The sequence below is a fragment of the Dendrobates tinctorius genome, unplaced genomic scaffold (assembly GCF_039654945.1).
Source record: "Dendrobates tinctorius isolate UK_male_01 unplaced genomic scaffold, ASM3965494v1 ptg000009l, whole genome shotgun sequence".
NCBI classification, from domain to species: Eukaryota; Metazoa; Chordata; class Amphibia; order Anura; family Dendrobatidae; genus Dendrobates; species Dendrobates tinctorius.
Genome location: NW_027361677.1, coordinates 14,937,501 through 14,960,988, shown reverse-complemented (window position 1 = coordinate 14,960,988; position 23,488 = coordinate 14,937,501).

The window sequence follows — 23,488 nt, the reverse complement described above, 5'->3', positions numbered from 1 at the left end:
CAAAGAGAAAGAAAGGAGTCTAAATCCATGTGTAAAAAAATATCCCCAATTATTTTATTAGATACATTACATCTAGATAAATTACATCACACATTAAGACATGATCAATGTACAATATTATGGCAGAGTGTAAAGCTGAGAGACCAAGGTGCAACACTAGTGCAGTATTTTAGACAGTAGGGTATATCAGACTTATATAGAGAAAGCCAGTGCCGCAATATAAATGAGGCCCCACAGACAAAGATAGGTAGAGGCGTGATAAACACACAGTGGGGCACAGTGTGCGGACGTTTGTGACAGTTATGGGTAAGAGCTACTGACTGGGATTATGACCCACTGATGGATAGGTGAGGGATCACTGGGCCTTTTGTACACCTCACTAGGGGGTTTATCACGCCTGTACCTATCTTTGTCTGTGGGGCCTCATTTATATTGCGGCACTGGCTTTCTACATATAAGTCTGATATACCCTACTGTCTAAAATACTGCACTAGTGTTGCACCTTGGTCTCTCAGCTTTACACTCTGCCATAATATTGTACATTGATCATGTCTTAATGTGTGATGTAATTTATCTAGATGTAATGTATCTAATAAAATAATTGGGGATATTTTTTTACACATGGATTTAGACTCCTTTCTTTCTCTTTGTTTATGCGGTTGATGAAGTTTTCCTGTTGCTAATGCGAGTTGGTGGAGGTTGGTGGAGGTGGTGGAGGTTTTTCCCTGACCACTACTCTTTGTAATGACTTGTGCCTTTGAGAGATTGTATTACATGTCACACAGCGATTTCGCTGGCGAGCTCGCTGTGGCGCCACAAAATCAGGGATCTCACTGGCGATCTCGCTGTGTGTGACGGGGCCTTAAATGTCCTGAAAAATTCCCTTTTTAATGAACATAAAAGTGAACTGTATATACTAGTATCTTATGGACCATGTGGACAAAGCTGATATTGGTGTCCTAGGAACCCCCCCTCTCTCTTATATGTCCAAATGTCCAATAATGTGATATGGTGAAGATTTGTTGACATCAGAACATCAATTTAAAAGAAATTTTCCAATTACAACTTTCACTTCAGCCATCTACATTTGTGATCAGTACATGACCAGGGCAGACTCATCAACTAGTAAAAAAAAAAATTTCTTGCAAAGTAATTAAAGGTGTTATCGACTACTCAGACAATTCCTTCTCAATTGCTATATTCCCTGATGTAAAAGAAATAAAAGAGCCTGCACAAACCTCCTCTGCCGACACTGTTCCAGTGATGTTGGTGCCAGGGCTCGGGGGCTCGCATAACGTTGTTATGCTGTAAGGGGAAGGAACTAACTAGGCATGTCTCCTCCGTGAAGGGTCCGGAACTGTCGGGGCTGTCACCTAGATTGCAGGGTAAAAAGCTTGAGACCGTACTCTGTGTTTGAAAAAAAGGGGGTGTGGCTAAGCAGACAGGGCTGCAGCGCGTGAGTGACCAGACAGTTTGGGTGGGAACTTCGAGCGCACGGGACTCCTGTGAGGTAAAATCAGCTGAGAGGCGTCTGAGCAGAGCAGAGCCTCGGACGGTAGAGCGCTTTGACAGGAGACAGTCGACTGAGCACTGCTCAGACACCGCTTTCCCAGCCGACATCACTGCTGCCACAGCCGACAATGCTGCCACAGCCCCCCCCACTGACAGTACTGACCATGAGAGAAAAGGTCTGTGAACAGAACTTAGGTGTGTGTCGATTTGGCACAGCGAACCGGGCTGTCCATTGTAAACTGTGTTTGGGCAGTGCTCCAAATCTCCGTAGTGTTGGGACACTCACCACTGAGGATAAGGATGTATCCCTCTTCATCGCCTCATCTTCTGGACCCAAGACCCGCATCAGAATCCTGAGGATTCGCTGCCATCATCAGGAGCACGGGAGGACACCACCAATGTCAAAAGATTTACCTTAGGATTGTGACAGACCCCCACTGCGACACAATCTAGGCAGCACCAGTCACAGACAGAAATTGAACCGTGACTGGCGCCTGAGTGACAAGTTATATTTTATTGTATTGTCGGCTTTACTTGTCCCTTTTCCTTAAGTTATCCCCATTAGCCTTTTGCTGTATTAGGGAATATTATCCCTCCGTTTTCTCCCTGTGTGGAGTTTCTACTGTATAAAAAACCCCTTTGACCCTTGGTCTGTGTGCAGTCCGTTACTGCATCCTATGTGCCTGCAGTCTCCTCACAATGTCATGTGTTAAATATCTGTCCCAGGTATCCCAGGATCTGCTTCCTTCCCCTGGGCCTGCTGCCCTCTGTTGTGCTTCACATTGGCTTTTGCAAGTTGCCTTGTGTGGCTTGATGACATCAACCTCCTAGACCTATTTAAGGCCCACCAAGGAACACTCCTATGTTTTAAGGATTAAGACTTAGCTTAGTTTGGCGTGCTCCACCATCAGCTCATTGTGCATTCACCTGGTTATAACTTTGTGATTGTGACCCTTCATTGCCTCTGCCTTACTGGTCAGCCCTCTGCCATCCATCTCCTGGATTTACCACTCAGCTGCAGTAAGCTAATATATGGTTGTTGGACTCAGTTCCTATTGAGAATTCATTCCTGCAGTACATCTGTGGTTCCTCTGCCTCTCTACTTCTGTCTCCCTGTAGTCTCCAGTGTGCAAAGTGCTCAAATATGTAAGTTCCTCCTTGCCAGCTGCATCAATGCCTGGGATTTGTGTGCCCACCCGGACCTGAGGTTCTTTGTGGAGCCAATTGACCAACTAAGCTAACATGAGCCCTGTAGCCAACAACGGCCTATAATGGCATTTTCACTCTCTCTTCCTTCGGATGAAACTAACATCCAGAAGAAGTGGGAGTAGCTGCAACTCTTTCACTTCCTCTTGAAGTCAGTTTCATCTGAAGGAAAAAAGAATGAAGCAGCCCATAAGTGATTGCTGATTGGCTGCAGGGCTCAGGTAACAGTGTCATGTAAGCCCTGGGAGACATCATTGGCACAGGAGGTGAGAAGAGGCTGCTTTTTATTTTACATGGGGGATTATAGCAATTGATAAGGTGTTAACTGAATAGTTGAGAAACCCACTGAACTCAAAGACAGAATTTATCAGTACAGTAGAAAGGACAATAAAATGTAACCTTAAAAGATGCCAGAAAAATGAGAAGGGTTGAGGAGGAAAGGTAGTGACCAACAACTGTCTAAAAAATAAGGATTTGGCCAAAATTTGCCCAACCCAACAAATTTTAAAGGTTTAAGCATGAAAATGGCATAAAAGTGATGACCATTTGCAATTGCACATAGCAAAAAGAAGATTTTATTGATTGGTTAAAATACATAATATAATTCAACAAATTTATTGAGAGATGTGCACTTTTTTTTACTCCAATACAAATTAGGCTAAGAAAGATGTATGAAGGGCCAGTCTTACAGGGTAACCATCATTTTAATTTTTATTTCATAAATTCAAATGAACTTAAGTAATTTTTTAACAAATGTATCAGAAAAATCTGTATCTTTCTTCATCTGGTTTCACATTTTAGTCTGAAATCAGGGTTAAAATCTGTAAAATGTATATTTAGTGAATATTGATTTTTACATCACTGAGATAGGAGATGTCAGTTGCTGCTCATAAGATTCTATGGAGAGGAGAAGGGGAGGAGCTAAAGGCAAAAACATCATTCTGCTGCAAGTTGTCCTAAAATGATAGCAACACTTTAAAAAAAGTTTAAAGTACAACTATCATTTAAAGTGATCATGCAGAAGAATATCTGTTCCTGCCTCTAGTTTTTTTCCCCCTCACCTCTCCATAGACTCTTATGAGCAGCAGCTGTCATCTCCTATCTCAGTGATGTAAGCTTGAAGTGTAAAAATCTGTCACCACTGAATACAGATTTTATCACTGAACCTGAGAGATAAGAAAAACGAGTTAGATTATACTCATCCGGGGGTGTGGTCGGGTGCGGTGGGTGTCGCGGTCTGGTCCGGCGCCTCCCATCTGCTAGAGATGACGTCTTACTTCTTACTTCTGCCGCGGCTCCTGCGCAGGCGTCCTTTATTTGCCCTATTGAGGAAAGAGCAAAGTACTGCAGTGCGCACGCGCCGGGAAAGGTCAGAGAGGTCCGGCGCCTGCACATTGCAGTACTCTGCTCTGCCCTCAACAGGGCAGAGCAGTGCACCTGTGCCGGAGCCATGGCTGAAGTAAGAAGGAGGACGTCATCGCTAGAAGATGGGAGGCGCCGGACTGGATCGTGACACCCACCGCACCGGACCACGCCCCCGGTGAGTATAATCTAACTCGTTTTTCTTATCTTTCAGGTTACATCAGGGGCTTATCTACAGCCTTACAGAATGCTGTAGATAAGCCCCTGATGGCGATGGCCACAGCTCATAGGGCAAAAATGGGGTGAACAGATTCCCTTTAAAACTATTTTAATCCAACTCTCACCTTATGTTATTATATTTTCTATTTTAGAATAGTGAGATATATTTTATGGGCTTTTTTTTTATACTTACCTATGTATTTCTACATGTGCTACAATCTACAGAAGCTTTTTCTTTTATTAAGACTGTGACTGCAAAACCTTAAGAGATCTCAACATATCATTGACTTTTAACTGAAAGTTTCAGCCTTTATAGCGCATGTATTGTTTTCTTGGAATTAATGAGATTTATTCTGGACAAACTCAAATGGTCATAGACAGAATTGATTGTGAAGCTTAAAAAAAAAAAAAAAATCAAAGATCGCCCAGGACCTTTTTCTGAAAAGATTTCTTTCGTGGCAAGTAATTCAGTATTGACAGCCAAACTTTTTCTATAAATACAGAGAGCGGTCTAAAAAGCATGCAGTATGAAGCTTGTAGATAAGAAGTAGTAATGAATCATGATGTGCAGTACCATCCAAAATATATATTGCACCTTTCTTTCTAAATTATGCATCAACAGCAACCAGAGGATGGATAGCAGTGTCATCAAAGTGGCCGTTTGCACTACAGAGTACACCAATTTTAGCACTGGATAGCAGAAAGTCACTGCTACAAATATCCGCCCGTCAAAGAACTACCGGTCTTCCTTTAATTCCTGAGTCCCATAGCCGATGAAGACAAATGGTAGCTGTTGGCTTTAAGTATCCAAAATAACTACATTTTAAAAAAATTATTATCTTTCCCTGTTGGGCGTTATTTATGCCATATGTGTCTTTTTGTAAAAATGTATCAGATTTGTCTGGTGGGAAATTAGAATTTTTACATAATTTAAGGAAAGGTGACAATCTTCTTTGCTTGAAATAATTGCCGTACGGCATTAAAGAAGACTTTTCACTGGATTTTTATTCTAAGCTCGTTGCCTCCTCCAATTATCTCTGAATCATTGATTTTGGAATAATTTTATCTTAGTTTTGGGCCCCTTTATTCCAAAGTTATGTTTCCTGGTAAAAAATTGTGTAAATTTGCCGTTCAACTAACTGGACGGATGCCACAGAACTGTGTCATAATTCTGTTGTCCTTCTGCAGATTGACCACTAGTGGCTGCTATTGCTCCCCTTGTTAATTGCTCTGCATTTCCACTCCCTACCACTTGAGGCAGCTGTTGTGTTCTGCATTCGTCCTGTACTAAGATGGCAGATTCTGAACCTGTTTGGGCCTACTTAAAGCCAGATGGAACACTCACTCTACACTTGTGTCTAGCTGTCTAGTATCAGTCTTCAGTCTCTTACCCAGATTGTTCCCACTCCTCTACAGATTGTTTCCCACCACTCCTTTTGCTACTTCCTAGAATTTATACAGTTGCTTGCTGTTCTCTACATGTGCTCCTCCAGTTATTAGATTCCAGCTGTTCTTCACTTGTATTGTAACACTGTGCTGATTGGCCAGCATCTGAGGAGGAGAAAACGTAAACGCCCACAGGGAAGTTCTGTGGTATGCACCTAGCTGGTTGAAGGAGAAATTTGCATCATTATTATCTTGTCAGAGAAGGGATTTCTATGTCTCCTCAGGTACATCTATCCTATGGATACCCATGTGGTGAAGCATAGTGTGAGAGACAGACTGCACGTTGCCTTTCCAAATAGTCTCCTCCTTTATTGGTGGAACAAATGGGTTTTTATAGCACAATCATCAAAGGAAATGGACAAAAATGGACAATTCCATAACATTTCGTAACAATTGGCAAAATAAAGAGTAAGGTTACATAATAATCTGGCAGAAATATGAGTTATACAATTGGTTGTCAAACACATCCTGAGACACGAGATAGATTACACAATAAAATGTGGGCGAACATTCCAGAACTTTTCATATGTCAGTGTGACCTGGTTCAAAAGTTGAAGTTCTCAAGAGAATTTGGACTGACTTACAGAATTTTGGAAGCAACAATATGTTCTGGACCAATTTCTTGGAATCTATTTAGAACTATCAGGCCATAAAAAATCTGCACGTAGACTGATGATAACTGGATAAAAGATCATTCTTGCACAATACTATTTTCTTGTTTTTTACTCAATTTAAGAGAGCCGAAATTAACCCCTGCTTTGGCAATCTGCAGAACTTAATTCCTGAAGCAAATTCTGCTTCAGGTGCTTTCCTCCCTCTCTATAGTCTATTTTCTCTGCCCTCCCAGAGAACATAAATGCCTTCTCCCCTCTACACACTCTGAAATTCCATTTACAACCTCCTTCCACTCCCTGCTGCTATCTTAAAGGCTGAGAGAAGGAAGTAGAGCTGAGAGAATCTGATTTGTGTCAAAATTTGATGAGCAGCCAAATAGTAGGAAATTTTTCATGAAAACTATTGAAAAGTGGTTTATTTTGCATTTAAGAAGCAAGTAAATGGGAAAAAAAAATCTATGCTGATGTGTACGTATTCTTTAAAGATTGGATTTCTTTTTTTCTCAATTTTCATTCTAACTCAACTGGAAGCGGAAACATTATGCATGAAAAGCGTCACTTATTTACATTTCACCATAACAGATGTTAATTAGGCTGTCAGTGCGTTGACTATAAAATGCGTCGGCTCATTCTATGCTAATACACTTAATTTTGTAAGATAAGAGCCTTCATCATAAGGGTCCTCTGCAAACCTCCAGCTCAGCAGCTTTTACAGTATATTAAAAAGCAAACAAAGAACTGACGACGTAATCTACTTTTCGCTTGTTTATCCAAATTGTTTCTGCCACAACAGATTGAATACCTTGAAATTGAGAGAAGATGAAGCTGTGGAAATGAGAAATATAGCCAATGGCAATTAGTTCTCCTTAGGATCTTTTTCGGGTAAGTGTCATTATTGCCGGAAAAGAAAATGTGAAAAGGGTTCAACAGCTGCTCAAAAATGCAACCGTCGTGTATTTATCTGTACGTGCCTTCCAACTTGAGTAATACGCGTAAAATAAAAACTGGGGGGACAGACATTACAAAACGTTCCACCGAATGAAAATGCGGAGATAATCTTATCGAATGGCTGATAACATGCACGTTCCGATATGCCATAGTGCTGAATTCTCTGATCACTTTACCGCTGATTAAAATTGCTTTTGACACTTTGCATATTTATTATTAGACTTCACATGTGAATAAATTACATAAACGAGGTCATATTTTAAATTTGTATAGTACTGGGTAGCAATTTCCTGTCCATAACCAAGTTTTGATCTATACTCAACCTCCATGTTCTTTTGATTTTTCATGGTGGCACATTGAGACTTTGTGGTCAAGGATCCCATGCGAATCCATAAGGTAAGTTCTTCATTACATGGTATACCATGGAAATGTTCTACAAACAATACCACAACCCATACAAATTAGATGCCATCTAAACAGCATGGACCTTTGGTTGTGAAAATCCGAAAAGAATGAATACTTATCTTACCCAAAATACTTGACTTTGATTCTTCAATGTTCCTTATCCACATGACCTGTAGAAAACATACAATATGCCTTATTCTAAGTAGAAAAGGACATTGGGTTCCCATGAAAGTCTAGTTTTCTTCAATACCTTCCCAAGGTCATAAAGCAACCCTTGGATAGTCAAGCCGGAATGTTGAAGAGTATCATATATCATGTAATTCATTCCAGCATATTCCATCCAGAAATATGGCTTGCTCCAGGCATAGCCTTGTCTGTGTCACCAAGTCATTACAATGTTAGAAATGATAGTGGCATCAATACGAGTTGTCTTTCTGGCGACTATAAGAACTGTTTGACCAACCATTGAAGTGCATGAGAGACAAAGGTGTATTGGACTCCAAAGGGCCCATATATTATCCTCACAAAGGGGCCAAACAGTTTTTGAAAATAAAATTTTAAAACCATTAGAATGTTACACAGGGCATGTTAAGCTGTATAGATGACTCCAGAAAAAAAATTTGAACATTTTTTTTACTTTTATATACCACCGTAAAGTACCACTAAGCAATGTGTTTGCAGCGCCCGCTAGGGCCGTGGTAACTCCATACTGGCAGGTCAGTTCTTAAAGGGGATGTCACGGCAGCAGTGATCTGGTCCGTAGCCCAGGGAGTGCAATGAAAATAAAGATGATGATTTTAGGGAATAAAGATGGGGATTCGTGACGCAACCCGTGGTGTTCAGCACGGAAGGTGATAGCCGACGCTGCAAAAGAGACCGCTGGGGCTGTTGGTGATGCAGCAGAGATGTTACAGCTCTCCACATGCCAAGCTAGGCCCCAGGGCAGTTATAAGTGTTAGAGATGATGATGGTGGTTGTAGTTGTAAGGCAGGTGACGCTGTAAATAAGTCAGAAGACACAGTGGAGTGCAGTCTTTACACTTTTACTCACAATTCTTCCAGTTACAATCCCCAGCCGGGGTGCTGTGTCCTCCGGGTCGGTGGTCCTGCCAGCTGTTAGGTAATTTGGGGCACACCGTGTCAGAACCCCCTTCAGATGTTCCTTCCCTCGCCGTATCACTGCACTGGCTCCCACCTCTCCTGCCCTGCGCCTTCACACACAGTGTCCCTAGCCAGCAGCCCCGGATCCTGTCGGTGATGTGCTCTAGGTCCCCTTGATCCTATCCGGCTGCCTTTCCAGCAAATGTGTATGGATGTGGCTGCAGCACATGAAGATACTGCAACCTCCGATTACCTGGCTGAGTCCTTAGTTTCTCCACTAGTCTGGGGATGGTCCCCTACTGTGACCTGGTCCCTCCACCCGACTATGGTTGGTGTGGATACGGGCCCCATGGGAGGATTCCTCTCTACCCATGCCCCTAGGACTCTTTCTTCCTTTCTTCTACTGAAGAATATCTTTCTGTTTCTTCTGTTTTTGATTTTTCTCTTTCTACTATCTTCTGGTCTAGGCATGAGCTTCTCACTGCTCAAGTCCCCAGCTCCAACTGACTCACTCTCTCACTGTCACTTCCTTCATCTCTCCCCCTGCTGCTTTCGCCACCCACACCCTTTTCCTAGTCCTTCCCTGGCCTGGAGAGGTCTGGTGTTGAATGCAAGTGTCTGGGTTCTAGGTAGTGCCCCCTCCTTACCTGAGAGTGGAGTACCACACCTCTGGCTGAGGTGCAGGACCTCTGTGGTGACTGAACCCTCAGGGGCGCCACACATTTAAGTCTATTGATTACTAATAAAATCCACAAAATTTTTTGAACTTTTTGGAGAATTTTATATACCACTATAATGTAGCACTAAGCACAATAACCTTTATGGATTATCATGTAGTCTATTTTATCACCCCCCCCTCAAAAAAAAAGAATGTGGTCACGTGCAGCAGCTATTTATTTAGAAATGGACTGCAAAGCTCTAAGTTCTACCTAGAGGTTGTATTCTGCCACTCTCCCTGCTCCTGCAAGTGTCCCTAGGCTAAATGGAGAATATATGTGATATAAATAGCAAAGCACAGATTTAGCCCTTAGTACTGTTAGTATGATGGTTCAGCATCAGCACCAGTATCAACACTATCCCTGAGCTGTGTAATGGCATCTGTGAGCCGAGCATGGCGGCTCCTGTCGTTTTATAACCTCTGATGAGGTAATGCAGCCAGCCAATCACAGTAATGCCACTACCAAGATTGCCTGTTTGTTAAGAAATCTCCACATGTATTCAGGCTGTCTAGCAGCAGCTGCGGCGACACAAACTAAATCTCCAAGCCCGCCCAAAATACTCGGAGAACACCCAAGCATGCTCGGAAATCTCGAGCAGTGAGCATACTCGCTCATCACTATTCTGCAAGTGTTCTCCCCATGTTTGTTCAGGTTTCCTATGAATATCACAAACACTCCAAACAACTATTGATATGGAATTAAGATTGTGAGTGGCAATGGAGACGAAGATAAGCATTTCTGTAAAGTGCTGCAGAATCTGATTGTGCTATATAAGGTTAGGTTCAGATTTGAGGATGTCAGAGCAGCGGAGGGCTGCGTAGTTCCTCCGTGAAGCTCCGCCCACTACCGCACATCCTCCATTCAGCTCTTCCTATGTCCACATATGGCCTGCGTAGCTATCTTTAACATTGCGGCAACCGCAACAAAATGCATGGCCTGCATACCCAATGACCTGACATCCGCAAATCTGAACCTAGCCTTAGCGAGTAAATAAAATAGCAGATCGTTCTGGGTATACCCTTCCTTAAAGGCTTATTCAAACATCCGGGCAAATTATCCTAAGCACAGACAGCTAATATACGGACTGGCATGCAGGTCTACGGAACGGAGCATGACCGCTTTATGTATTTCTATGAGGCTGTCACGCTCGAGTCGGGAGACCGACGGCGGGTCCGAGATAGGAGCGAAATTCATCTACGTCTGCAAGAGCCCTAACAGTATTTTTGTAGATGGGTTCAAGACCAGACAAACTCTTTAAAAAATATTCAAATCTTTTTTTTTTGCCAGAGTATATAGCTGGTGATTTTATAGAAAGACTTATTGACCATAATTGCCTTTTAATGCAGGAAAGATACTTTATAGTCCAGGAATGAAGATTTTCTTACTTGGAATGCAAAATGTATGTAAATCCCACCTGAAAATTCAGAATCCATCTGTAATTCAAAATTTACCAGCTTTTACTTTCTTTCACCATCATCATAATTCTAGAAAGTAAAAGAACCTTTTAGAAGTGAAGCTCAATTTGCAATTCTATCAGTTTTCAGCGAGACATTTTTTTTTAAGCAAATAGACACCTTGATTTGATTACATTCTCTTGAAGAATATACTCTGAAGGAAAGGAGTATAATTTTGACAGCAAATTTATTTTTTTCCCCTGTATTATATATATGTAAAAATAAAATAAGATTTTCTTTGCTGACTGAATTTTCATTATGCAGAATATTACATCAGCGGGGTTTTATTTAATTATGGGATTTTAAGTGGAAGACTTTCTATATTTTATTTCAGGCTATTTATATGAATAATTCCATGCATTCCAGAAAAAAAAAAAATGAAAAGTTAAAATGCAAATAACATATGATTGACCAAATGTTAAGTAATATTATAGTGCGGAGGTATTACAGTAAAATGATCAATAATTTTAATAAAAATGGCACAAACTTTATAAAAAATTGACATGGGGTATTATATATGCAAACTCCTATATCTACGATTTTTATTTTTTTTCTCTTGCTGTACTAATATTTTTTGTCCATTTTTTTCCAAAAATGTGATACATTTTTTGACACTTAATTATTTTTCTCAATATTTTTTGAAATCTTCACTATGGATGAGCAAATTGTCATGGTTTACTGGGTTCTCGGGTCAGGTAGTTGCAGGGTTAACTCGGATTGCCTCTTTCTGGGTCCTTGGAGGCTTTTTATAGCCTCACTGTGAGGCCAATCTTTGTAGTTTATACTCTGACCCTTGGCTGAGTGTGTCTGACCCTGCTGTGCCTCTACTTCGTGCATGTACTACTGTCTGTTTGTTTGGTTTCTGATCTGGTTCCCTCCCCGCTGTGATTCTTGCCTGCCATTTCTGTACCGCCTATTGCCCGTTCTGGTTTCTGACTCCTTGGCTATGTCCTGACTATCTGTTCTGTCTAATCCTTCGGTACTCTCGTGCTTTGACCCCGGCCTGATCTAGTTTACATCCCTGTCTATGCCTCTTGGTAACTTTGCCCCATAGTTACCCTTCTAGGAGTTTTCCTTCAGCTCCTAGCTCTCTGGAGCTTAGGCCCCCAGCAGTCAGGTGCTTCAGGTCCTATCTGGCCTGAAGCAATCTCTCTCTGCTTCTGCTTCCTCTGGGAGACCTGTGGCTGGCTCCGCCCCTTGGCAGTCATATGTTTCAGGTCCTTTTTGTCTGAAGCACGCATCTTCACCGCTGCTGCCCCGCTCCACAGGTATCTTTGAGTACAGTTTGTTTTACTCCGGACATGCGCACTGGCTCAGTGAGCAAGTGCAGTGCGGTGTTCCTGACACAAATAAATTCAAGTGGAATTGAATGTTCCTAGAGTGTTAAAAAAATCCACCTTTGTCAAACTTCTGCACGGATTCAGCAAACTAGCAGCTGCTGGCCACCATTTTTCTGAACCGCGAAAGGCCATCAAAATGGTTACAAAATAAGAAAAAAAATCCTTATTCTCACCCCACTACTTAATTCTCTGGCTAATCCACTCCTCATCGCATCTTTGGATTGCTGTCGGCTGTGTTAAAAACTTAGAGTCTCTCATGCTATGTTGGGTCTTCTGGGTTTGAAGGACTCAAGAGTGTTCTGTGCATGCGCAGTACAGAGGCCATGGCCCATGCTTAGATGTCATGTGTGCACCATAACCTTTGCTGGAGGTTGCACAGAACTCTCCCATGCGAATCAATATGGAGTGTCCCAGCTAAGCATGAGAGGTCTGGTGATTTCAGCACAGGCAATGTCAATTCAAAGATGCAACAAAGACTGGAAGGGTGGTGGTGAGAATAGGGGTCAAATACGTGAGAGGTGAGGAGTGGAGAGGCTGGAGTGGTGAGCAGTAACTTGAGTATAAGGATTATATGCATAATAAGGGACATTCAATTCACAGAGAATAAGTTGTCCATAAATTGAATTTCCTGAGAAAAACATACAAATAGGCAAATTTTGTTTGATCCTCTCATCTCTAATCTCCACCCTTTAGATTCATTTTATAATAGAATTCTATTTCACTGTGCTTCATAATCCTCCCAGTTCCTCCACTTCCAGTCCTCCTTTACCTTATGTCTACCACCAAAAGGAGCTCATATCTGCATGGCTGCATCGGCAGTTGCCTGCCAGGATGAACGCATGCGCGGCATATGTAGTATACACCTGTATCCTACTGGGAGGCACATTTTGATGGCACTTCAATCATTGGTGATGAACTTCCAATGCAGAAGTGAGTAGTACTGGAGAAACCCTTTACACATTTCTGGAAAATTGGGCTAGTAGATAGAAGCCAAGCAAGATTAGTGCCACATTTCGAACAGGAAAGCGCCTTATGAGTTCATCATAAAAGGTATTTTTGAGACTATCCAAAGGTAGTTTGGGGCTTAGAGGAAGGTTGCTAGACTAATTTAACAGAGGCATTAAATATGGTGATCATGGTTTATATTCGGAAAACCATGTGTCGGGTTACTTTTAATGTTTAGTGTCAGGGCAGCACGGTGGCTCAGTGGTTAGCACTGATGCTTTGCAGCTCTGGAGTCCTGGGTTCAAATCCCACCAAGGACAACATCTGCAAGGAGTTTGTGTGTTCTCCCCATGTTTGCGTGGGTTTCTTCCTGGTTCTCTGGTTTCCTCCCACATTCCAAAGACATAGTGATAGGGAATTTAGATTGTGAGCCCCATCAGAGATAGCGATGATAATGTGTGCAAAACTCTAAAGCGCTGTGGAATATGTTGGCACTATATAAATAAAAGATTATTATTATAATGCTTGGCTTCTGTAGTGTTTTATCACCTTCAAGGTGACATTTTCGTGACCTACTAGTCACACTTGAAAGCTTCGATAAGGGACAGGACAAAGAGCAGTCCAAATGCCTTGGGATCAACACATTGCCAGATTCTTCCGATGTCACACTCCTGACTTCACAGCCTAACGATTCCGATACTATATCTTCCACCAAATAATTGCAATATATGAGAAGTCAATGACACGGTCCCTTTAAATACTGACAAAAAAGTCGCACATAAAATGTAATTCTGGGACATTTCCATTCCATCTCAGGAATACGAATAAGTCTTTTGCACTTATGACATGGACAAAAATAATGATAATATTCATAAAAGTTTTTCACAAAACATTTTGCGGGACTGTAGTTAAGGACAATCTAGGACAATTGAGGTTAATTAAGCCTATTAACAGATAAGATACAGAAGCAAAGATATTCACAGACGAGAATTCCGCAGCAAATTACTTTAACTGACAACCATTTTGCAGTTCTCTGCGGGGAACAGAAAATTATTTGAGATAACGTAGAGCTACACTTGAATGAGCTTCACTTAAATATTGCCACGGTGATTTCTATAATTTCACTTCCCACGTGATTACGGATGATAATATATGTATGGAAAACGTCTTCGACAATTATGTCAAAATGGAACAAGTTCCTCTCATTTGTCAAAAGTTTTTTGAGACAGCAACATTTCAACCCTTTGATCTGGATAAGGACAAACGGGGCACTTGGATAATTTGGCTGAACATTTGGCTCGACAAATAAGTTGGTTACAAATGTTTCTTAAAGCCCCCTTCTCACAGAGCAAGATCGTCAGTGAGATTGCTGATGCGTCACCGATTTTGTGACGCAACAGCGATCTTGCTACATGTGACACGCAGCAGCGACCGACCCCCTGCTGGATATCGCTGATCATGCAGGAATGTCCTGGGCCATTTTTTGGTCATCGGTGTCCCGCTGGCCAGCGCGCATCGCTGTGTTTGCCGCCGAGGATCGCTGGTTGGTTGCTGCGTTGCAGAAGAGATCTGCCTGTTTGGCAGCTTGCTAGCAACCATTTAATGACGCACCAGCGATCCTTACCAGGTCGTATCATTGTCGGGATTGCTGGTGCGTCGCTAATTGAAACGGGACCCTTAGAAGGGAGACAACAGAGCAGTAGGTTGCAGTAGCCAAGGCGGGAGATGAGGGCATGCACTAATGTATGCAGATTCTTGACTAGGTGATTTTATGGTAAAAGTGAACGTTTGGGATTTATTTTTCGGCTATCTACATATTTACTGGCATTTAAGAGCCAGTTTACTATCATGCTATTGGTAGCCAACTTCAGAGAAGAAAATAGTGATTAAGAGAAGAATAAAAGAGAGCAAAGGACGGAAGGAAAGATGAAAGGGAAGACAGAAGAAAGAAAGGGAAGAAAGAAGAAAGTAAGGGAGGAAAGAAGAAAGTAAGGGAGGAAAGAAGGAAGGAGGGATGCAAGGAATAAAGGAAGAAATGGAAAAAGGAAGGGAGAAACTGATGAAAGAGGAAAGAAAGGAAGGAAAGAAGAAAGAAAGGTAGGAAAGAAGAAAGAAAGAAAGATAGGAAAGAAGAAAGTAAGGGAGGAAAGAAGGAAGGAGGGATGCAAGGAATAAAGGAAGAAATGGAAAAAGGAAGGGAGAAACTGATGAAAGAGGAAAGAAAGGAAGGAAAGAAGAAAGAAAGGTAGGAAAGAAGAAAGAAAGAAAGATAGGAAAGAAGTAAGGGAGGAAAGAAGAAAGTAAGGGAGGAAAGAAGGAAGGAGGGATGCAAGGAATAAAGGAAGAAATGGAAAAAGGAAGGGAGAAACTGATGAAAGAGGAAAGAAAGGAAGGAAAGAAGGAAGGACATTTCTGCTTAAACAAGAAGAAAATAATGTTGGAAAAGAGAAGAAAAAGAAGAAAGGGAATGAAGGAACAAAGGCAGGACGGTAGGATGGAATAACAGCACAAAAAAAGGAGGGGAAGAAAGAAATATGGGAAGAAAGGGAGAAAAAAAGGAATAACGATACTAAAGAAAGAAAGCAAGGATGGAATGACAGGAGAAATGAAGAAGGGGAAGAAGAAAAAATGGAAAAAGAGAAAAAGAACAAATAAAAAGGAAAGGAAAGAAAGAACAAAAAAAGGAAAGAAAGGGAAAGAAAAAAGTTTTTTTTGCCATTCATGAAGATGAAGAACGAAGGGACGGATAGTAAGAGAAGAGTAAACTATCAAACTTTTTTTAACAAATCTCCCAAAATCTTTCCCAGGAGACAGATACTGATTGCAGTTTCCTTTACCTTGAAAATAACCATTCGTATCCAGTGAACTCATACTTCTCTCAGCAATATCACTTGGAGTTATAGCCATACCACATATTGCTTTCCTCCTTGTCAGCATTTACAATGTGGTGGTTATAATTCAGTCAGATAAATGTGCTGAATATTCCATGGATGTTTATATCTGTCCGGAAGTGGCGCGTTCTGTAGTCATATTGGAACAGATCATCATCCTACTGCTAGGAATATATTGGATCCACATGGTATTAAGGGTGAGCTTGGATAAGAAGCAGACAACTTAACTCTGCTATAATAAATCCCTTAACAAATTTGTGTAATAAAGCCGATATTTTGCTTTTGTTCTAAGACAACATTTGTGTCACAGACCAATTTTCAGTTCCAAAAATATCATTTAAAAATTATATTTCACTGTTCTACCAATGAGAAACAATACAACTGACCATCAACTGTATAGTCCATGGACACTTTTCACCAGTCGGAAAGATATACTGAGATATTCTAGATGTTTATGGAAAAGTTTTCTCGCAAGTCACAAAAATGGGGAATCTGTTTTTCTATGTTATTAAGTATCTGGATGAATGTCCAGCTTGATCAAACACTGAGCACGTGAGCATGGCCTAATGCTTTTTACGGGAGTATTGTTTACTGGTTTCCAAGCAGAGGACATTTTTTTAAAGGATAGGTTCACCTTTCAATGCTATTTTCTAGTTTACAAGTTCACTTAATCTACATAAAAAGTTAAAGGAAACTTGTAAATACATAGCATTACTTATATACTTGTACTAACCCTACATTGCAACATGTATCATAGTCAAGAGCTGCATTTACAATTTTGCAATGCTTCAGAGCTGAAATCGCATGCTTTCCTGATCTGTAATCATGTCTTGAGCAGCTAATATGGCGTGTGCAATAGATCATATCAACCCAGGGATTAAAGGGATTGTCCGGTCCAAATCAATAAGTCTGCAGTCAATCTGTGTGACTGCAGACTTATGAATCCTCCCACCACATGCACTGTGCGCTTCAGGGATTCACTGGTTTCTGAGCTGGGACAGGAGGGTAGTATGTCTTATACATACCCTTGGGGAGTGGGTGCAGCCTTGCTCCCATACACTTGTATGAAGCGAGTAGAAATATATTAGTATAGATTGTAAGTAACTGTTGATCAGTAAAGGATAGGTGTCACGATTCGACTGGCGAGTGACCTGGGACCAGGGGCTCCTTTCCTATCTCTAAAACTAGGGGGTGCCCTAGCTCACCCTGTTCCCCAGGATACTTCAGATGGCAAAGATGCCAAGGCCTCCACCCTTGCCTTATCTCCCTGATTAGCCCTTTGTCTGTCCCCTTCCCCCACCCAGGGAAGAGGGGCACTACTGTGCACTTCACTACACCAACGCAACAGACAGGGTAACAAAGACAAGGGTAAACTGAAAACTCCACACACAAAATATACACTCACATATAACAGAGGAATCCACCAGGGTGTGCAGAAGGAGAAGAAAGCAAAACAGGGAAGGAAAAGGGATTACCAAGCATACAAACCAGACAACAGTCGCTAATAAACTCCTCCAGCACTTCTTCTCAAAGCCAATTTTTTCCACTCCTATGTCTGCAGCAATTGCTAACTCTGACAACTTGGTAATCGAGCCCAGATTTTTTATGGAAAAGGAGTGGCTAACCATACACAGCTGAATGCAGTAATTTCCAAAATGGCCGAATAACCCCTTTCCTGCTGGAAGAAATAAACACGTTAAATACACTGGAGAAGTGCTTCTTCTCAGCAGTGGAGCAGGAGCCACCAGATGCTGAAGTCTTCTGGCTCTGCTCTGTTGCAGTAACCCTGTGACAATAGGTAAGAACAACATACCCAATTTTGTACTTATTATGGCACGTCAAGATGGAAAGCTCGAACATGGGACTAAGCAAAAAAAAGATATTGACTAATGTCAGGTACAACCTGGAGACATTTGAAATGGATGGTAAAGAACTGGAAGTTGTAAAGAATTTCAACCTACTCGCATTAATGGTCACTCAAGATGCAGCATTGACACTGTAGGACAGTGGGAGAACAGCTTTGGACAAAACAACAATGAAGTCCCTGGACAAGGTCTTCAAATTGAGGAACATTTCACTGCTAATGAAGACATGGCTTCTACATAGTTTTTTCTGTGGTAACATACAGATGTGAAACCTGGACATTAAAGAAACAAGACAGAAGAAGAATCAACACCTTCGAAATGCGATGCTGGAGAAGGATGTTATCCATACAATGGATGGAAAGAAGGACAAAAAAATCCATTTTGGATCAAACCAAATCAAAGTTGTCACTCAAAGCAAGATCAACAAGCTACAACTTTCCAACTTTGGACACATCATACGAAGAGATCACTGGAGAAGGACATCACAGTTGAAAGAATAGAAGGAACAAGACGAAGAGGAAGACCAGCACCCGATGGCTTGATATAATCAAATCATCATTTAGAAAACCTGCACAAGATCAACCTTCCTACAGATCGTTCATCCATCAAGACGCCATGGCTTGAGATCGAGCTGAAGGCTGTTAAAAATAATTGTTATATATACAAATAATAATTTCTGCTCAAAGTGCAGGTATAAATCAGGTAGAAATGTGACGCATTGCTAATAACCTGATTAGTAATTGCAAGTTTTGAAAAGCTCCTAATGGTGTGCTTGAATTTCCTGGCATGTGTTATATAGTAGGCAGGTATCCACTAGAGAGACATGGTAAGTACTGTATATAGCGTAGCAGGTGGCTTCTCTAAGTAGATTTGTGAACGCTGTTGCATTTTTCTTGCATTGTGAATTAAACAACACATTCACTTTATGGTTTCCAATTAAAGGTTCTCTGTAGGATATTTCTAAGTTCTGCGGAATGCTACACAGCAGATGTCCAGCTATGTTAAAGCTAGAGCACTCTTAAACACCATAAACTGTAAAAACAAACTGTATTTTTGCTTTTATTTTTAGACACCTAGTAGAGATGAGTTAAAAAAATGTTTTAGCCTTGCACAGATCTAGAAGACTTGACATTTTGATCAAGCTCGTGGAAGAGGATAGGAGGGAGATCATTTTTTAGTTAGTCAATAGTGTGAGTTAACAGAATGAAGGTCCATCCAATGAGGACAACCTGTCAATGGTGGATGGCTTCAAGAATTTTCTGATAAAGAATGTTAACTAAGCATCTCACATATACAGTATTTTACATGTCTTGCAATAGTGGAATTTCTATACTCATTAATTGTAGAGTGTTGTTGCATAGAGACAGTGTCAGAAGGAGAAATATGGACTAAAGTGAGAAAAAACGATAATTTTCCTTTTGCAAAGTTGATGGAGAATTGTTTGACATAGGAATGTACGCAAATGTAGCCCTCTTCTAAGAAGAAGTAAGCTTTCTTTCTAGTGCCACCTATCTTAGGTAACCACCACTCTATAAGTCAATGTTAACACTATTACAAGCCTTACTACAAAAGACATTTAGCCAAACCAGAGTTTCCTCCAAAGGGACCTCTATATGTTGACAGCTTTTTCAATTCTTTCCCTTTATCCTTCAGGTTCTTGCTGGCAGGCTGAATAAAAGTATTTTGATGAATGTCTTTGGGATATGGAGAAACTTTATCTCCTAGAACACCAAAGAAAAAAAAACCTTCCATCCAGATCCTAAATTTGGCGCAAATTCGAGAAACTTTTTTGAGCCACAGTGTTCCACAATAACCTGTGAAAATTTCCCCCCAAAAAAGTTCTAACGAGTCTAAAATTTTGGGGACTTCATTTGCGTAAATTCTGATAGCCATAAAGAAGTTAAAAATAACAATAATGCAGTTATGATTACCTCTCCTTGGCTCTCCTAATGCCTATACTGCTACTCATTTTTCTTTGTCACTTTGGTCGTCCTTCCTCCCCTGTCATACAGCAGGATCAGTCATTGATAATTATACATATGAAACCATTAGGTATATATACCACTATCTGTAACCATCAGTAAAAATAAGTTTCCTGCTTAGTTACCACTCTAATTGTCTCCTTTCATTTTAAATTTTGGCATACAACCAGTCTTGGACTGGTCCACTAGGCAGCAGGTAAATCCATTGGTGGGCCAACAAGTGTGTCTCAGTGCCATCTTATCTGTCTGTTGCCCCCACTGTGCATTCCTTTGAGATGCCATCAGATTTTTCAAATCCACCCAAAATGTGAAAAAAGGACAACAGCCTGTTGCTAACAGTACTGGCTAAAAAGAAAAATGTGAAGGCAGCAAGATGCCAAGAAAAAGGAGCAAAAAGGTAATATAAAGTGCAAAAATAAATTTTCAAATTTATTTATCCCTTTCTCCCTCCATCTGGCATCCCAAAAACTCTAATTCCATGTGTATTCTGACAGGTGCAGCTCTTCAGAACCTTTTGAAAATTGTGGTTGGGTAGTTTTATTTGCTCAACCCCTTTCTGCCCTTCACATAGTTTGTAACAGTTTGAAGGGAGTTTCTGCAAACAGCCAAAAGAGTATACAACAGTGTAAGGCGCCCATGAAGAACAGTTGATGACTTCGCCCACTTAGCGATAAGACTAGATTTACATACAGGAAAGAAAAGGCCATACCTTCAGATCAGAAAGGTGGAGGAAGAAAAGAAAAACAGGGAATGGCAACATTTAGAACAGTTAAAAAAAATTACATATGGCAAGTGGCAAGATAATGGTGGAAAAATCTTTGAAGGATCTTGGTGGCTTGTGGCATACACGATTATTGAGTTTAATGGTAGTGTAAAAATTGGTAAAGAGAACTGGAGAAAAACTCTTTCTGAAATTTATCTTTAGAAATTATTTTGAGCTTTAATAGAAAAAAGTCAAATAAATCATAAATGTACAAAAATTAAAATGTTGAAGCAAAGTCATTCACCTTAGGCTTATGCTCTTGTTAGGAATAGGGAATATTGTATTTACGAGCACCACCAACCCAGGACAAGTCTTATTATTGAATGTATTTCTGCATTTGTACTCAAATAAATTCAAGGAGTATCTTTTTCTTATACGTGAGAAATCAAGAAAACGAGATTTTTTTTTCCACTTTGTTTAAATAATGCAGCAAAATCAGTTTTTGAGCGAAGGTCAGGCCGAACTTGAGGATGCGAACAGAAAAAATATGTGAGAAGGAAGAGTTCTGATGATTTTCAAGACATCAGTCATTTCACAGATGTTTGCTAGAAATTGAAATAGTAATAGACTTTCAAAAACCGTGATTAACTGCACAAGTACTTTTAAATCTATATCACATGCTCTTTAAGCTCATACCGTCTATGACATTTTCTGTAAGTGGATTTCCTCTAGAATACATGCACCCTGTGAATCCATAGATCAGTTACCTCCATTTTACAGTTTTCTGTCAGTGATGTATTTTTATGTTAATGTTAGTGTTTATGGCATAAACTATAATTTCAGTCCAAACCTGATCGTTTGTGGATGACTGTTCCGGTAACTGTTCATAAGAAATGTCTCTAGACTTCTAAGAAGGTTTATATTTATCACCCTTAAAAATGTGAACACAAAGAAATGTATAATTTATTATGCATAGTACTGTATGTGTCTCTTTATAGATAAAAGTTCATATATCAAAAATATGTCAATAAAACATAATATGTCTATACAGTTTGGAGTTATAAAACAGACTCGATCCTGTATTATAGTTATATAAAAGTACATCATTAACCCCTTTTCTTCTCCAGGATGTACATCCTATGGAGAGTGAAGGTGTATATATGTGTTATCATAGTGTAGCAACTCTCTCCGTAAAATAGATAGCACACGAAAAAATGCAATTGACTTTCTCCCAGTTCCTGTACAGACTAGATATCCTGAACCCGCAATCCCTAGCAGTTCTTGCATGACCCTAGATAGCTCTAAACATAGACTAGACAATGGCAACTCCGACCTATGCTGCCTTAAAGGCCATTGAGTGCTTCATGTTCCTCCTAAAGAGCCGGAGAGCAGAGCAGAGTGCAAATTACCAACAGAAGGGAAAGTGTGCTGAAATAGAAAGAAATCCCAGAGTGAGTAAAACGAACTGTTAGAATCTGTATAGTTTGTGACTATCCGCCATTTTCTTGTGGTGTTCTGGCTGCTGGTCTTTTTCCTCTGGTGCTGGGTTTGTCTTGGGTCAGGTGATTGTATCACTCTTTATTACCCAGCACATGCCTCCCAGTCCTTGCTGGACAACAGTGTTAGTCCGCTTGAGTTCTTGCTTGGGGTTTTGCTGTGCCTTCTGTGTGTGTAATTTGTGCAGTGCTGGGATCTCTGGTTCCGCTAGTCTTTGTTTCTGTATTCCATTGGTTTCTGCAGCCTTCTCTGTGCTATCTATTAGGAGGTCACCCGTTTTTGTGCCCAGTCCTTAGATCTTTGTAACAACCTTGCTGGCATCACTGCATGGTCTCCCATCCCTCGCACACCAACTTACTTTCTGCTTCAAGCCATGCTGTGAAATCTGTCTGTTGCCAGCTCTGTGCCTCTGCTCTCCATGTTTCCAGACTGTGTGTATAGGGGGGCGGCGCCTGAACTCTCTGGTTCTTATGCAGTCTGGGTGCACCTGTGTAATCTGTCCCTGACCAATCACCTGGAGCCCTTGACTATTTAGTTTCGCCACTCCCACTGAAACATTGCCTGAGCAATGTCTATACTCAGTTGGTGTCTTGCTGCTGAGGAAGCCAGGCCCTGTTCTGTGTGTCTCCTTCTCTGGAGGACTCTCTAGTCTTGCTTTGTACCCTGTCTGCCTACCAGGAGGCTGAATATCCTGGTCCTTGTGTCTTTGTCCCTGTGCCTCTGTCTGAACTCAGTCTTACCTCAGTCAGTCTCCTTGTTTGTGGTTCCTTCCCTGCCGTGTCTTTCCTTGTGTCCACTTTATCTGTGCATCTGCACGCTCGCAGCTCTGCCTGCACGGCTCCCTAGCCGCTCTGCCTGCACGGCTCCCTAGCCGCTCTGCCTGCACGGCTCTCTAGCCGCTCTGCCTGCACCGCACTCCTGCGGCTCTGCCTGCTCCGCACTCCTGCGGCTCTGCCTGCTCCGCACTCCTGCGGCTCTGCCTGCTCCGCACTCCTGCGGCTCTGTCTACCTGCACCTCCTGTGTGAACAGGCCCAAACCTGTTCCTTCATACTCCATTCCTTCCTGCCTACACCTGCTGTGTGAACAGGTCCCTACCTGCTCCTTTTCATACCACGCCAATCTGTCCTGTGTCTCCAAGCCGTGCCCGCCTGTCCTGTGTCTCCAAGCCGTGCCCGCCTGTCCTGTGTCTCCAAGCCGTGCCCGCCTGTCCTGTGTCTCCAAGCCATGCCCGCCTGTCCTGTGTCTCCAAGCCGTGCCCGCCTGTCCTGTGTCTCCAAGC